Source organism: Salvelinus alpinus, chromosome 17 (assembly GCF_045679555.1).
Source record: "Salvelinus alpinus chromosome 17, SLU_Salpinus.1, whole genome shotgun sequence".
NCBI classification, from domain to species: Eukaryota; Metazoa; Chordata; class Actinopteri; order Salmoniformes; family Salmonidae; genus Salvelinus; species Salvelinus alpinus.
Genome location: NC_092102.1, coordinates 22,199,258 through 22,215,135, shown reverse-complemented (window position 1 = coordinate 22,215,135; position 15,878 = coordinate 22,199,258). Strand labels below are relative to the sequence as shown.

Here is a 15,878-nt window from a genome sequence, read left to right as displayed (position 1 = left end):
ACCAAAATATAACTTTTTGGTAAAAACTCAACTCGTCGTGTTTGGAGGACAAAGAATGCTGAGTTGCATCCAAAGAACACCATACCTACTGTGAAACATGGGGGTGGAAACATCATGCTTTGGTGCTGTTTTTCTGCAAAGGGACCAGGACGACTGATCCATGTAAAGGAAAGAATGAATGGGGCAATGTATCGTGAGATTGAGTGAAAACCTCCTTCCATCAGCAAGGGCATTGAAGATGAAACGTGGCTGGGTCTTTCAGCATGACAATGATCCCAAACACACCGCCCGGGCAACGAAGGAGTGGCTTCGTAAGAAGCATCCAGATCTCAACCCCATAGAACATCTTTGGAGGGAGTTGAAAGTCCGTGTTGCCCAGCAACAGCCCCAAAACATCACTGCTCTAGAGGAGATCTGCAAGGAGGAATGGGCCAAAATACCAGCAACAGTGTGTGAAAACCTCGTGAAGACTTACAGAAAACGTTTGACCTCTGTCATTGCCAACAAAGGGTATATAACAAAGTATTGAGAAACTTTTGTTATTGACCAAATACTTATTTTCCACCATAATTTGCAAATAAATTCATTAAAAATCCTACAATGTGATTTTCTGGATTTTTTTTCTCATTTTGTCTGTCATAGTTGAAGTGTACCTATGATGAAAATTACAGGCCTCTCTCATCTTTTTAAGTGGGAGAATTTGCACAATTGGTGGCTGACTAAATACTTTTTTGCCCCACTGTAACTTATAAATTCCTCATGAATTTAGTTAAACTGTCGTACCCCATCAGAACCCAAAATAAGCTTGTTTTACTCCAATGTTTGTAAACAAAGCAAATGTAAACAAACATTGCATAGCATCAACACATGGTTAAAACTATGGATGGTCAGTCCTTGCATCCATAACTCGGTCTATGAATTTGAGAGTGATACCATTTCTCCAGCCCCATCACTCAGCTTTTTAGATTTTTTGTTTCAACTGCTGATTGCCGCTTTAATGTGTAGTATTTAGTAGTCTCACCTACAATGGCTCCAGCTTTGACTCCATATTTGAGCAGTGTGGCCTTGAGTTCATCTTCCGTAAATCAACAGGGGTCAGTCATCTCTGGATCTTCCTTATTTTATTCTTCCTGTGGGGACAGGAAATGACCAGGTATGATGAAACTCACGGAAATCCCTTGACACAACTTTTACCATAACTGAGAAGTATCTTTTAAAAATGTATTTCAGACCATTGAGCAGGACTAACTGAAAAGGGTAAACAGTCATGTTGATTATAATGCTAGACACAATCATGACTACTGTACTGAAAATAAGGACAATTGAATACTGATCAAAACATCAAGATAATAAGCTAGCTGCTACAGCAAAACATTAATAATCAATATAAGAGCAAGTTGCACAAAGTGCTGGTTTTACAGCATTTCAAATTCCACCTCCTATAGAAGACACTCTGTTTTGTCTACAATCCGACTTATGCATACGGCTTGGTGCTAGCCCTTATTCAGGAAATAATTCAGTGTTCATATATGTAACAGTATAACTTTAGACCGTCCCCTCGCGCGAACCAGGGACCCTCTGCACACATCAACAACAGTCACCCACGAAGCGTCGTTACCCATCGCTCCACAAAAGCCGCGGACCTTGCAGAGGGTCTAGGTTTCAGAGCAAGTGACGTAACTGATTGAAACGCTATTAGCGCGTACCCGCTAACTAGCTAGCCATTTCACATCCGTTACACTCACCCCCCTTTCAACCTCCTCCTTTTCCGCAGCAACCAGTGATCCGGGTCAACAGCATCAATGTAACAGTACAATTTTAAACTGTCCCCTCGCGCGAACCAGGGACCCTCTGCACACATCAACAACAGTCACCCACGAAGCGTTGTTACCCATCGCTCCACAAAGGCCGCGGCCCTTGCAGAGCAAGGGGAACCACTACTTCTAGGTTTCAGCGCAAGTGACGTAACTGATTGAAACGCTATTAGCGGGTACCCACTAACTAGCTAGCCATTTCACATCCGTTACACTCACCCCCCTTTCAACCTCCTCCTTTTCCACAGCAACCAGTGATCCGGGTCAACAGCATCAATGTAACAGTTTAACTTTACGTCCGTCCCCTCGCCCATACCCGGGCGCGAACCAGGGACCCTCTGCATACATCAACAACAGTCACCCACGAAGCATCGTTAACCATCGCTCCACAAAAGCCACTGCCCTTGCAGAGCAAGGGGAACCACTACTTCTAGGTTTCAGAGTGTAACAGGGTTATATTGGTGATTCCCCTTGCCACTTTATTGTTAAGCCAATGGGTCTTTAGTTTTAGTTTTGTCTTGCCTTCACCTACTCAACATGGCATCTTATTGGCTGGTTTGCGTAGCTTGCTTACGAGGGAGGATGTTTCAGTTAGAATCGTCCCAGTGAACAAGCACCAAACCAGCGGTAAGTTGTTGGTTGCAAAGCACTGTACTCAAAAGTGATTTTTATACTCCCAAGTGATGATTTAAATGTACAATTTATATCAACCGGTTTGTAAATGTTATTCGAACATCACACATAAGATGCAGTGTTTTTTGGAGAATATTGGTTGTGCATTTTGTTGTAAAGAATTCCCGCCAGTACTAGCTAGCAACTTACTGTGTCTGGTGGGGGGGGTTCATATATTTTGTACAGTGCGTGAGTGCAGAGTTTGGATGGTGAGCCGTGCATTGCATGACGTGCAATTTTGTGCTGTTCCTACCAGGTACATTGTTAAAGATATTAAATTGTAATTGTATTATTATGGTAACTACATGCCCCAGTGAACAAGCACCAAACCAGCGAATAAATCTCCATGACTGGTGCTACACTTTGGAGTTCGTGTCGAGGATTGATTGTACACAACGCAAGAAGAGTACTGTTACAGTGGTGCCGTGACCGTTCTTCTGGATCGGATCATCCTTCGCTGGATTTCCATCTCAGAACTTCGCCGTGGTTGCCGTTGAAGAACCAGATAAGACGTTGCTGGTGCAGTATAGTGCGATATCGCATTTCGCCACAAGAGGGCGCCACCAACGTTTTATTATCGGAATTGATGATTTCTCTGGCTGAGACACTTCACAGATAAACGATAACTTTTGTGTTACTTGTTTATTTGCAATTCTATTGTATATCTGATATAAGTAGGGTGAGTTTTACCAGTGTACTAGATATAGGTTAGATTTTGACGTGAGGTTAAAGAAAGAAATATATATATGCATTTTTTTGCTATTTACATTTTTATTAGTGTGTTGATTTCCCATTGTTAAAATGGAAGGTGTTGGGAGAGGTAGGGGTTTCCTGTCATTTAATCTGTCTCCATCTGTTGGTAGGGGTTCAGGCAAAATTCCAGTTGCTTCTACACCTATGCCTAAACTGGAGGGTTTTGGGAGTTTTGATGATAGTTTGCCAATGGAAACGCCCAAGGATGTGTATGGAAGAGGTTTGCCAAATACAGGGAGTGGGGAGGTCTCCATGGATTTCATAGCAGACATAGTACAGCAGATTGGTCATTCCATTGGGGAGAACATTGCCTCCTGTTTGGAGTCAAAGGCAATTGTTGGACATGTTGGGGACAATGTTATGGGGAATGCATGCAGCTCTAGGGGTTTGGATGTGTCAGGCCTGAACCTGGTATTGAAGTCTGATATCAGGGAACCGGTGTACTTTCGGGGGGATGGCTCTGAAAAGTGCACAGTGCATGAGTGGGAGGATATGGTCATGGTTTACATGCGTAAGAGGGGTGTATCTGTGATGGACCAAGCTGTTGAGGTTATGGGTAGGCTTATGGGAAGGGCCCGTGATGTTGTTAAAGTGGGCATACGCAGCAATCCCTCTGTTGATTTATCTAAAGGCCCGAGTCCCATCTTTGACATACTGAAACAACATTTTAGTGACACTGCTTTTTCAAGCATGCCCCTCGCTGACTTTTATGCCACATTACCTCTGACTGATGAACTACCATTTGACTATTGGCTCAGACTCAACAGGGCTATGGAGGTTGCTGAAGATTGTCTAAAGAGACAGAAAAAAAGTGTTGAAGACCCATCTCGTGAGCTCACAGTCATGTTCATCAGACATTGCCCTAGCGCTGAACTGTCCCTTATCTTTAAGTGCAAGCCATTACAGCAGTGGACTGCTGCAGATGTTCATGAGAGGCTGGATGAATACAGGAGGGAGCAGAGGTACTCTCACTTATCTAAGGTGACCCCAGCCATCACAACAATGAAGCAGGAAGTTGGTGCTGTCATGCCGATCACCATGCCTGCTGTGAGGCCCATCATGGAAGTACCCAATACGTTGCCTTACCCAGCCCAGACTATTCAGGGCTCAGCTGAGCCGATGGAACGTATCCTTGCAATGCTGGAGCGTGTGCTGGAGCAGAGACCACAACAGTCTGACCATAGGTTCCAAAAAGGGAATAGGAGCAAAGTGAAGTCTAATGGGCCATGTAACGTGTGCGGGGATGCTGGACATGATACTTACTTTCACTGCAGGGCCAATCACCTCTGCTTTCTTTGTCATGTAGCTGGCCACGCACGCTCTCAGTGCCCCAAGGCCGCAGCTCTGAGCACAGCTGGTGGAGTCCCTACAGTAACCACTGCTCAGCTCCCGGAAAACTAGTAGGCCTGCATGTAGAAGGGGAGAGTGTTGGGCCTTTTGTAGAGTCCCCATCGGTGAGAGCTGTTGATTTGGAGTCTGTATATAAAAGTGTTTGTGACGAAATGGAGACTGAGAAGAGTATCATAATGCAGAACACACAGAGGCTTTCTGCACATGATGATTTATTTTATGCCAAGGTGTTAATAGGAGGAGAAGTGGAAGTGAGAGCTATGCTTGACAGTGGATCCATGGCTTGTACCTTGAGCTCTAGGGTCTTACCTGAACTGTTGCGTGCAGGAGTGTTGAAAAGTCCATCATTGAGTCCTACAGAGGTAGTCTTGGTTGGTTGTGGTGGGTTGAAGACGCGGCCTTTGGGAGTATGTGAGCTGGAGATGGAGGTGTACGGATGTAGAGTTGCCGTGCCTACACTGGTGGTTGAAGGCCAGAGTGATGACCTCATCTTGGGCAGCAATCTCCTAAAGCACTTGATTCGCCACCTGAAGACGGATGGAGATCTCTGGAAGAGGGTTTATACTCCTGTGTGTGACGGGGGTGAGGAGAGCAAGCTAATCAAAATGATGGCTAATGTGGAGAGATGGAGAGACGGTGAAGTACCTGACAAAGTTGGAACTGTGAGACTAAAAGGGGCTGTGACTCTAGAGCCTATGCAGGAGCACTTAGTCTGGGGCAGACTACGAAACACTCAGAATCTATCAGCGGGCAGTGCTGTTCTCATTGAGCCCAGCAGTTCAAGGTCAACACCAAGGTCAATACTGGTAGGGAGGACAGTAGCTCTATTGCGGGGGGATGGGTGGCTCCCTGTTAGAGTGATAAACCCTTCTCAGAAGACAGTGACTTTGAGACGAAACGCCACTCTAGCCGATGTCTTTCCTTGCATGGCTCTAGAGGACTTTGACTGTTCGTGTGTGAATGATGATTCATCAGCAGCTTTGCAGCAGCAAGTGCAGAGAACGGCTGATATACTCACTGACTGCCAAGATGACTTGACACTGACTGATGACGGTTCCAGCCAACTTCACGATACTGACGGACCTGACAGTTCAAGCGATCCTGAGGTCTTACGTGACTTAGGTTTGACTGATATTGATGTCAACTCCTGTCAAGCGTCTCCTGCTGGTAAGAAGAAACTCATCCAACTCATAGCTGAGTACCAGTCTATTTTTTCCAGGCACAAGTTGGATTGTGGAAAAGCTTCCGGATGTCTTCACCGCATTCACCTGAGTGATGAGAAACCCTTTCGGATGCCCTACCGACGCCTTTCACCAAATCATTATGAGAAGCTCAAACAAGCATTGAATGAGATGGAAGAACGTGAAATCATAAGGAAGTCTAGTAGTGAGTTCGCCTCTCCCCTTGTCCTTGTATGGAAGAAGTCTGGAGACCTGAGACTCTGTACTGATTTTCGTTTGCTCAATGCTCGCACCATCAAAGACGCCCACCCACTCCCTCACCAGGCTGACGCACTGGCTGCTTTAGGTGGAAATGCCTTTTTCTCGACAATGGACCTTACCTCTGGCTACTACAATGTGGAAGTGCATGAGGATGACCGGAGATTCACAGCTTTTACGTCGCCATTTGGATTGTACGAATACAATCGTATGCCACAGGGGTTATGTAATAGTCCTGCAACCTTTATGAGGATGATGCTAAACATCTTTGGGGATCAGAACTTTCTTAGCCTGCTGTGTTACCTTGACGATGTCTTGGTCTATGCGCCCACTGAAGATCTGGCTATACAGCGCCTGGAAATGGTTTTTGAGCGTCTCAAGGCTCACAACCTGAAGTTGGCGCCAAAAAAGTGTAACTTTCTGCAGAGGTCTGTGAAGTTTCTGGGGCATATCATTAGTGCGGATGGTGTAGCTACAGACCCTGAGAAGGTGAAGGCCATTACAGGAGTAACAGAAGCTGATCTGATGGAAGATGGAACTGACATTCCATCTCAGAAGAAGTTGAGGTCATTCCTTGGGATGGTGGTGTATTATCAACAGTTCATTGAAGGTTGCTCGACCATTGCAAAGCCTCTCTTTGGATTGACTACTGGACACAAGGCTCCACGCTGGAAAAAGAAGCAACGCTCACCTGTCAGGAAGTTGACGGCTGCCGACTGGACAACAGAATGCAGACAGGCCTTATTCCAGCTAAAGCAAGCCTTACTGGACCAGGTTTTGTTGGCCCACCCCAACTTCGAAAAACCCTTTCTACTCTCGGTGGATGCGTCCAGCAATGGCTTAGGTGCTGTGCTGTCCCAGGTGCAGGAACAGGGAGCTACAGCGAGACCTATAGCCTTCGCGAGCAAGTCCCTCAGTTATGCGCAGTCGAGGTATCCTGCGCACAGGCTCGAGTTCTTTGCCATGAAATGGGCTATCTGTGACAAGTTCCACCACTGGCTACGGGGGCAGCACTTCACGGTATGGACGGATAATAATCCCTTGACATACATTCTGACCAAAGCAAAGCTTGATGCTTGTGAACAGAGATGGGTCGCCAAGCTGGCACCGTACGAGTTTGACATCAAGTACATCCCTGGAAAAATAAATGTTGTTGCAGATGCTTTGAGCAGAGAGCCCTTCGTACGACCCAGTGCACTCCATCGCCTGACAAGGGTTCCGTACGAGACCTTACTAGCTGAAGCCGACGCTGTGCGCACAGACAGAGTGCAAGATGTGTTTCGCTGGTCCAGCCACCCCTTTGACAAAGCCTCTGACTCCAACGAAGTGGTCATTAGCTGTCAGGCTACTGTTGACCCATCTGGTGCTTTATCAAGACATGAAGTTGCAGCTGTTCTTCATTCACACAGGTGCTGGGGTGATGAAGTGGGCTCACATGCACTGCTGTTGCCACAGCTTCCACAGGCTGTTATGCCATCAGAGCAGACCGATGTCGATGTTCTGCCACACGACCGACTGATGAGTAAGCAGCGTGATGACAACGTGATCAGCAGAGTGATCTTCTTTGTGGAGAGGGGGAGAAGGCCATCCCGGAGAGAGCGTTCCCATGAGACTGTTGAGGTTTTGTGTCTTCTCAGAAGTTGGGACAAGTTGACCATGAAGATGGGTGTACTGTATCGTGTTTCAAGGAATGTGGTTACAAAGAGGAAAACGTATTTGTATGTGGTTCCAGCCTCCATGAAAGCAATGGTGTTGAAGGGTGTCCATGATGAAGCTGGTCACCAGGGCCAACAGAGAACAGTCTACCTGACAAGACAGAGGTTCTTCTGGCATGGCCTGGAGAGGGAGGTAAAGGCATATGTGAAGTGCTGCAGGAGATGCGTCGTGAGCAAGACTCCTGATCCGGAAGCAAGAGCTCCTCTTGAGAGCATAATAACAACTGAGCCTCTTGAACTAGTGTGCATAGACTTCTGGTCTGCAGAAGATTCTTCAAACAAGTCCTTGGATGTGCTCGTTGTTACTGACCACTTTACCAAATTGGCTCATGCCTTCTTGTGTCCGAACCAGTCTGCTAAGTCAGTAGCTCATCAGTTGTGGAACAACTATTTCTGTGTCTACGGGATGCCTCGCCGTATACACTCAGACCAGGGAGCCAACTTCGAGAGCGCTTTAATAGCCGAACTGTTGAGTGTTGCAGGGGTTCAGAAGTCTCACACCACGCCGTACCATCCGATGGGGAACGGGTCCTGCGAAAGGATGAATAGGACGTTGGGAAACATGATCCGGGCCCTGCCAACGAGAGCAAAGCACAGATGGCCTCAGGCGCTGAAGTCCCTCACATTTGCGTACAATTGTACAATCCACGAGACCACAGGCTTTGCCCCTTTCCTGCTAATGTTTGGGAGGACGCCAAGACTGCCTGTTGACATAGTCTTTGGCTCTGTCATAGAGAACCCAGAAGTTGTCGACTATGACCAGTTTGTTCAGTCTTTGAGGAGAGATCTGAAAGAAGCCATGAATACAGCACAGGCATCTGCAGCGAAGCAGTTGAAGAGGCATGCTGACCTTTATGACAGAAGAGTCAGAGGAGCACCAGTGGAGGTTGGGGATCGAGTGTTGCTGGCTAACAAGGGGGAGCGGGGAAAGCGGAAGCTCGCTGACCGTTGGGAGGATACTGTCTACCTTGTCACTGGGTTGAATGCTGACAGCCACACTTTTAAGATTCAGAACAGCTCCACTGGACGGGAGAAGACGGTACATCGCAACCTGATAATGCCAGTCAACTTCCTTCCTCTTCCCCATGCTGCCGTTGATGAGGGAACAGACATGTCTGGATTAACAGAGTCTGAGGGCATGAATGACAGCCTTATGGTCTCAGCTGCCATGGACACTGCAGTGGATGATGATGCTGAGTACAGAACAAGAGTGTGGGTGTCAGAATTGCCTTCTGAAGGAACAGGTGACACAAGCCTGGAGGGTGATGTGCGATCCTTGGATGCTCAGGATGTTCCACCTTTGGATTCGGTGGGAGATATACTGCAGCTGGAAGGTCTGCCTCGATCAGAGAGTCTTCAAGAATCTGACCGAGACCGTAACAGTGTAGTGAGTGAGCTAATTGACCAGTCTACTTACGATATCCGTACTGACCTACCAAACTCGGACCATTCCTTACCTGATCAGTTACAGACGGACTGTGTTGACAGACCCACTATTGCAACAGTACAAAACACTGTTACCCCTTATGCAGTTGAAGGTAGTCGGGGTCGTATTAGGTCAAGGGCAGGAAGACTATTTAAACCAGTGTCAAGACTGATTGAGATTATGAATCAGCAGACAGTTAGCTCTTGAAGGTTAAATATGTGAATAGAGGGTCAATGGTATTGACATCTTTTATTTGTTTTGCTTTTACATCATTGTGACCATGATTAGAGGTTGCAAGCTGGTAATGTGACGGATATGATCAACTCTCTTATGGTAGTTTATTTTATTACTTGGATGTTTTAAAGTCACTGAGTGTACTTAACATGTAACAGGCATGTTTACCTATGAGGGCTAAGGGGATTGATCAACCGCTTTTCACTCTAATTCTCAAGGAGAATAGTCTAATGACTGGAATATTTAGTGACTGATTTAAAGCAGGGTCTGCATCCTTGATATACACAGCTTTACCTTTTAGTTTCTCTATTAGGTAGTATAAAAATATCTCAATTTTTTTTCTCTGGATTATTCTGTACATATGTTGAGTGTTTCTGTATCTGGTATGTTTGCACAGTGCTGTTTTGTATTTTTATTATTTTTCTTTGCAAGTGGAATTCAGTAGGGGGGAGTGTAACAGGGTTATATTGGTGATTCCCCTTGCCACTTTATTGTTAAGCCAATGGGTCTTTAGTTTTAGTTTTGTCTTGCCTTCACCTACTCAACATGGCATCTTATTGGCTGGTTTGCGTAGCTTGCTTACGAGGGAGGATGTTTCAGTTAGAATCGTCCCAGTGAACAAGCACCAAACCAGCGGTAAGTTGTTGGTTGCAAAGCACTGTACTCAAAAGTGATTTTTATACTCCCAAGTGATGATTTAAATGTACAATTTATATCAACCGGTTTGTAAATGTTATTCGAACATCACACATAAGATGCAGTGTTTTTTGGAGAATATTGGTTGTGCATTTTGTTGTAAAGAATTCCCGCCAGTACTAGCTAGCAACTTACTGTGTCTGGTGGGGGGGGTTCATATATTTTGTACAGTGCGTGAGTGCAGAGTTTGGATGGTGAGCCGTGCATTGCATGACGTGCAATTTTGTGCTGTTCCTACCAGGTACATTGTTAAAGATATTAAATTGTAATTGTATTATTATGGTAACTACATGCCCCAGTGAACAAGCACCAAACCAGCGAATAAATCTCCATGACTGGTGCTACACTTTGGAGTTCGTGTCGAGGATTGATTGTACACAACGCAAGAAGAGTACTGTTACAAGAGCAAGTGACGTAACTGATTGAAATGCTATTAGCGCGTACCCACTAACTAGCTAGCCATTTCACATCCGTTACACTCACCCCCCTTTCAACCTCCTCCTTTTCCGCAGCAACCAGTGATCCGGGTCAACAGCATCAATGTAACAGTACAACTTTAAACCGTCCCCTCGCGCGAACCAGGGACCCTCTGCACACATCAACAACAGTCACCCACGAAGCGTCGTTACCCATCGCTCCACAAAAGCCGCGGCCCTTGCAGAGCAAGGGGAACCACTACTTCTAGGTTTCAGAGCAAGTGACGTAACTGATTGAAACGCTATTAGCGCGTACCCGCTAACTAGCTAGCCATTTCACATCCGTTACATATACATTCATTGACAGGCTAGCTGACGTATTGTAAGTTGCAAAAAAAGACAAATCAGGTCCAGCCTTTGAAAGCATCAAGCATGTGTTTGAGCAGAATAGAGCCCATATACACTCACAGTATATTAGGTACACCACCCCGTTGACAAAAATTGTTCGCTCCTACAGTGAGTCGCATGGCCGTTGCTATATAAAGTAGGCAGACGGGCATTGAGGAATTCTGTTACTGTTCAATTAAACGTTAGGATGGGCAAAACGAGTGACCTAAGCGACTGAGTGTGGTATCATCGTCGGTGCCAGGCGCACCAGATCCAGTATTTCAGAAATAGCCGCCCTCCTGGGCTTTTCACGCACGACAGTGTCTAGGGCTTACCGAGAATGGTGCCACAAACAAAACACATCCAGTCAGCGGCAGTCCTGTGAGCGAAAACAGCTCGTTGATGAAAGAGGTCGAAGGAAAATGGCAAGAATCGTGCAAGCTAACGGACAAATAACGGCATAGTACAACAGTGGTGTGTAGAACGGCACCTCGGAACACACAACTCGTTGATCCTTGTCACGGATGGGCTATTGCAGCTGACGACCACACCGGGTTTCACTCCGATCAGCTAAAAACAAGAAGCAGTAACTCCAATTGGCACACGATCACCCAACACTGGACAATTGAGAAGTGGAAAACCATGGCCTGGAACATGACAGCGAGTTCAGTTTACTTGAGTGGCCTGGTCAGTCCCCAGACCTCAACCCAATAGAGCATCTTTGGGATGAGATAGAATGGGCTGTTCACAGCATGAATGTACCGCCGTCCAATCTGCAGCAACTGCGTGAGGCATCGTGTCAGCATGGACCAACATCCCTGTGGAACGTTTCCGACACCTTGTAAAATGCCCTGAAGAATTCAGGCTGTTCTGCAGGCAAAGGGAGGTCCGACCAGGTACTAGTTGTGTGCTACCTAAAACTGATCAGTGAGTGTATATAAACAGGTGTGGGAAGAAGAGATCAGCATGACTCTAATGTGCCTGTGGGCAATCCTTCTCTGCAATACATTCTCAAATGTAAATATAGAAATACAACCGTCTAGTCAGTGGGTAGTGCAGTAAAACATTAAGCTCTAGCAAAGTCTGAAACCACACTGAATGATGGCATGGCATTGGCAACCCAGTTCTGGAAGACAGCCCCTCACCCCCTCCATGGGCCCCTCCCTGCAGTCCAGTCAGCTAGGCCAACTATATAGCTGACCTTGCAGAGTTCAGGGTTGACCTTGCAGAGTTCAGGGTATCAGTTGATATGGGGCTACAACAGCTGCATGCCACCCTGTGTGCTCCCTTCACTTTAGGCAGTCACCCCAGGACAGTATCAATAATGTTTAACTTAATTTACCAGAAGATCTGCCCCCATACACAATGAAATCATTATTTAAACACTACATACAACATTTTAGTATAGTACAGTAAAGTATAGTAGTAGCTAAGCTTAAACCATTTGAACATACTTTGGTGAGCAAATGACTCTGTAGCTGTCAAACACTAGGGTTTTCAGCCATTACAGTCGCCCACATTTGGCTCAGTGTAAACTACAATTCCGACCCTGGGTTTTAACGTTTAGAAACGTCAATAATCATCGCTTTCTAAAACGGTTTTCGAAACATATGCTGATATGCCCTTTATCATTCATGTCAGCGAGAAATAATCTTTCAAATAATTAAAGATACTGTAGCAGTTTCGCACAGATCCATACACTGTGTGTGCCTCCAGTTGATGAACTACACTTCCTGCCCAGTTAGCTTACACGCAGGTGTTCTTTGGCACGCTAGCAGGGCTGGGGAGTGACTGACTACATGTAATCAGTTACATGTAATCTGATTACCCCCAAAAATTACGTTGCTAGCAAATATATTATAATCAGATTATAGAATAAAAAAAATTAAAACGAAATTATTAATTATTGGATTACATCTAAATTAAGAAAGGATGTTTGCAACAAAATTTAATAAATCATGACACCTTTGTTTTCTCAATGACATTCAATTCAGCATTGAAAAAAGGCACAAGTGTTTCTTGGATCCTTTTTGTGTTCTTCTAATGCCTCACTAATGGAAAACAGTAATTTACACGGTAATTTTAGGTATTATCAACAGTAAAAAATATATATATAAATTAAATCGGAAAAGTTTAACTGTAGTATACTGTAAATTGTGCTTTGTGGGAAAAATGCTGCATTTCAAATGGTGCTGTAATTCCACCCCACAGAATACAGTACCGTACCCACTAGTGGGTGCATGGTATTGTTGTCTCTGTCTCATTAACATATTGAGGTGTGCGTTGTAAGAGGCTACATTTGTTGCACCTGTGAGTGAGAATGCTGTACCAATTTAACTCCTATGTGGTTATAGTGCCCCATCAATTAAAAATGTTTAGGGGAAAGATTGGAGTGGCAGAAAGTCTTAAACCTTAAATGGTTGAGTATTTTGCCATGTCCTTTTGGTCTGTTTTGCCCTGTAGTCGCTGCCAGTTTGGAAGCCTTTGTTGAGGCCTCTATAAGTGCAAGTGATATAAAAACACCAAATATTTATTAATATGCTGTAATTTATAAACACTTTACCAAGCAGCCAACCTGCTTCCACCAATCCCTTGTAATTACAGTAAAATACAAAACCCTCTCCTCAATAAATGTCATTAATTCATGCCGATGATGGTAGCATTTACTTTTTACAGTATAACACAGTACTGTAGGTCTAGTGTTTCTCATTACACAGTACTTGCTTTGATACCATATTTATATTACAGGAACTATACTGTAATATGAAATACAGAATTTTACTTGCCATCGGGCTGCTTGTAAGTTAATATGAAATTCATGGCAACCACTTAACAGGAAAGTAATCAAAAAGTAACTGAAAGTAATCAGATTGCTTTACTGAGTTTGAGTGATCCAAACGTTACTGCTGAAAATTTGACAGGTAACTAGTAAAGGATTACATTTAGAAAGTAACCTACCCAACCCTGCACGCTAGATAAATAACTAGCACAGGTGGCAATCTATAGCTGTGTTCGAATACTAAGTGTGACAAATGTGCAAAAAAATAAGAAATTAGGAAGGGGGCAAATACTTTTTCACAGCACTGTATGTTCCTAAATGATGGACAGCTGATTAGTTTCATTTTCAGACAAAACATTTACACTTTTCAGTTAATTGATGATGAGCCTGTTGTTGATTTTGAGACACTATTTTGTGATATAAATAAAGTACAATAATAAACGGGGCTATGAATATCTGCAAGTGATCGGGGAAAAGTTATATTCCTTCATCATGGTCTATGTTTAGGATACAGTCAGTACCCTTGTTAGAGAGATTAAAGTAGATGTGACGTGTCAAAATTTGATTGATGACCCTATGTGAACTCTATGTGAACTCTATGTGAACCCTATGTAGTGATGACGTGTGCATGTCTTCTGGTCAGGCAAGCCTGGTTAGGTGGGGGCTATGGGGTGAGTAAGGGTCCATTTGACAGGCCGTTAATGATTGATGACCCAAGCCTGATTTATGACCCTATGTAATGATTTATGACCCTATGTCATGTAGAAGGGTGCATGCCCAGGGGGTTGGTGGGGTTGAGTAAGTGACCATGTGTCAGGTCAACCTGTTACTGTTTCTCACGGTTTGGGTTGGTTAATGCCCCTTATAAAGCCGCTGAACAATTCCTGTTTAAGAGTGCACAAGATAACCCCCTGAATATTAAACAAAAATGACACCTATGCCAATTTTAGGGATGTTATGCTCGGCTTGTCATGAACCCAGTGACCAAAGCCTTGAAAAAGTTCTGTGTGAAGCTCCAGAATGTTTTAAAGGATTTTTGGGTACGAGTGAGGGCCCTATGTCTTACATATTCCACCCTGAGGATTCTACGGTAAAGATATTCACAGACAGTGGATCCAAACCCATTTATCAGGCAAAACCTGGGATTTTTTCTCCTGCTCTGGGGATGAGAGAATGGCTAAAGATCAGGCTGGCTCTCTGTAAAATTGAACAGGCTCTGAGTGGTACAAATGTGCCAGGATATGCGTTGCAAGAACAGGTCTGCGGACGCAGTGATCTGAAAGCTCTAAGAATCGCTTCAATGGACTATAGCCCTGACAACAAAGTGACAATTTTAGCCTGTGAATTTTATGATGGTGCTAATGCTACAAAGTCTGTCAATTCTCCTGTAGCTTCCAGAGCCTGCAAAGATGTCAACTTTTTTATGCCTGTGTTTAGTTTTAAATGGTTGGATTATCCGATTTTCATAACCCTTATGAATAAGCTGGACATTCTCTTCCAAAATGGTGAACAGTTACAGCGCTGGGCGAGGCTTTCCTTGAGACAGAGTCAAGACCAAAAGGCCCGACGTCGGATCTACCCCTGGAGTGAAAACTTACCAAGTGTTGATGTACCTAGCAAGAGAGCCTTGCCTTTTGAGGGCGAACTCGACACGGACAATGGCGGGTGGTTGCATCAGATCCCTGGATCTGTAAGAAAGGCATCGTAAAAGACCTTAATAATGTAAGGCTATAAAATGTATGTACTAAATATTTTGAATGAAATAAATGGTTTTAAAATCAGAATCTCACCACGTTATGAACTCTCGCGTTTGTTCACTCTTAGCGCAGTCTGTCCCTGAGAAAAAACTTGCGGAAAAAGCCATGTGCGCGCGTATGTGCGTGAGGGAGTTTTCTTTAGTGGCTGTGTGTGTTTCAAAAACAGAAAAAGTGGGGGGCTGGGGTGTGTGTGTTAAAAAAATACCCTTGCATCTGCGCTCAAGGCTCTCTCTCTCTCTCTCTCTCGCTCTATGCCAGGGGGGGTCGTTTGAAACCAAGGTTTACACTAGCCTGCAAAACAGATGCCTACCCCCCAACAATAATATTGTGTCTTACGACTCCTAATCTTAAAGGCCTTTCATAAAACTATTTTTTAGGTGGGCTAAAAAGTCATTCATCCCAGCGATGTCGAGACCACCCCACCCCTGCATCTAGGTGCT

The 15,878-nt window shown here is 44.7% G+C and overlaps 1 protein-coding gene across 22 annotated transcripts in view; it reads right to left on the bottom strand.

The window, feature by feature from the left end:
- The window catches only part of LOC139542512 (lamina-associated polypeptide 2, isoforms beta/delta/epsilon/gamma-like), a 40,641-nt gene that overhangs the window by 4,964 nt on the left and 19,799 nt on the right, over positions 1-15,878 (bottom strand). For 10 of the 22 annotated variants that reach the window (XM_071348011.1, XM_071348032.1, XM_071348025.1 and 7 more), the window contains one exon: positions 1,022-1,130. The exons of 4 other annotated variants lie outside the window; for them this stretch is intronic. The gene's annotated coding sequence lies outside the window, so the exon portion shown is untranslated. Of the gene's footprint in view, positions 1-1,021; positions 1,131-4,502; positions 4,589-15,279; positions 15,370-15,471; positions 15,712-15,878 lie in introns of those variants that run through there. 8 more of the 22 variants (XM_071348023.1, XM_071348028.1, XM_071348014.1 and 5 more) reach the window with 6 other exon arrangements.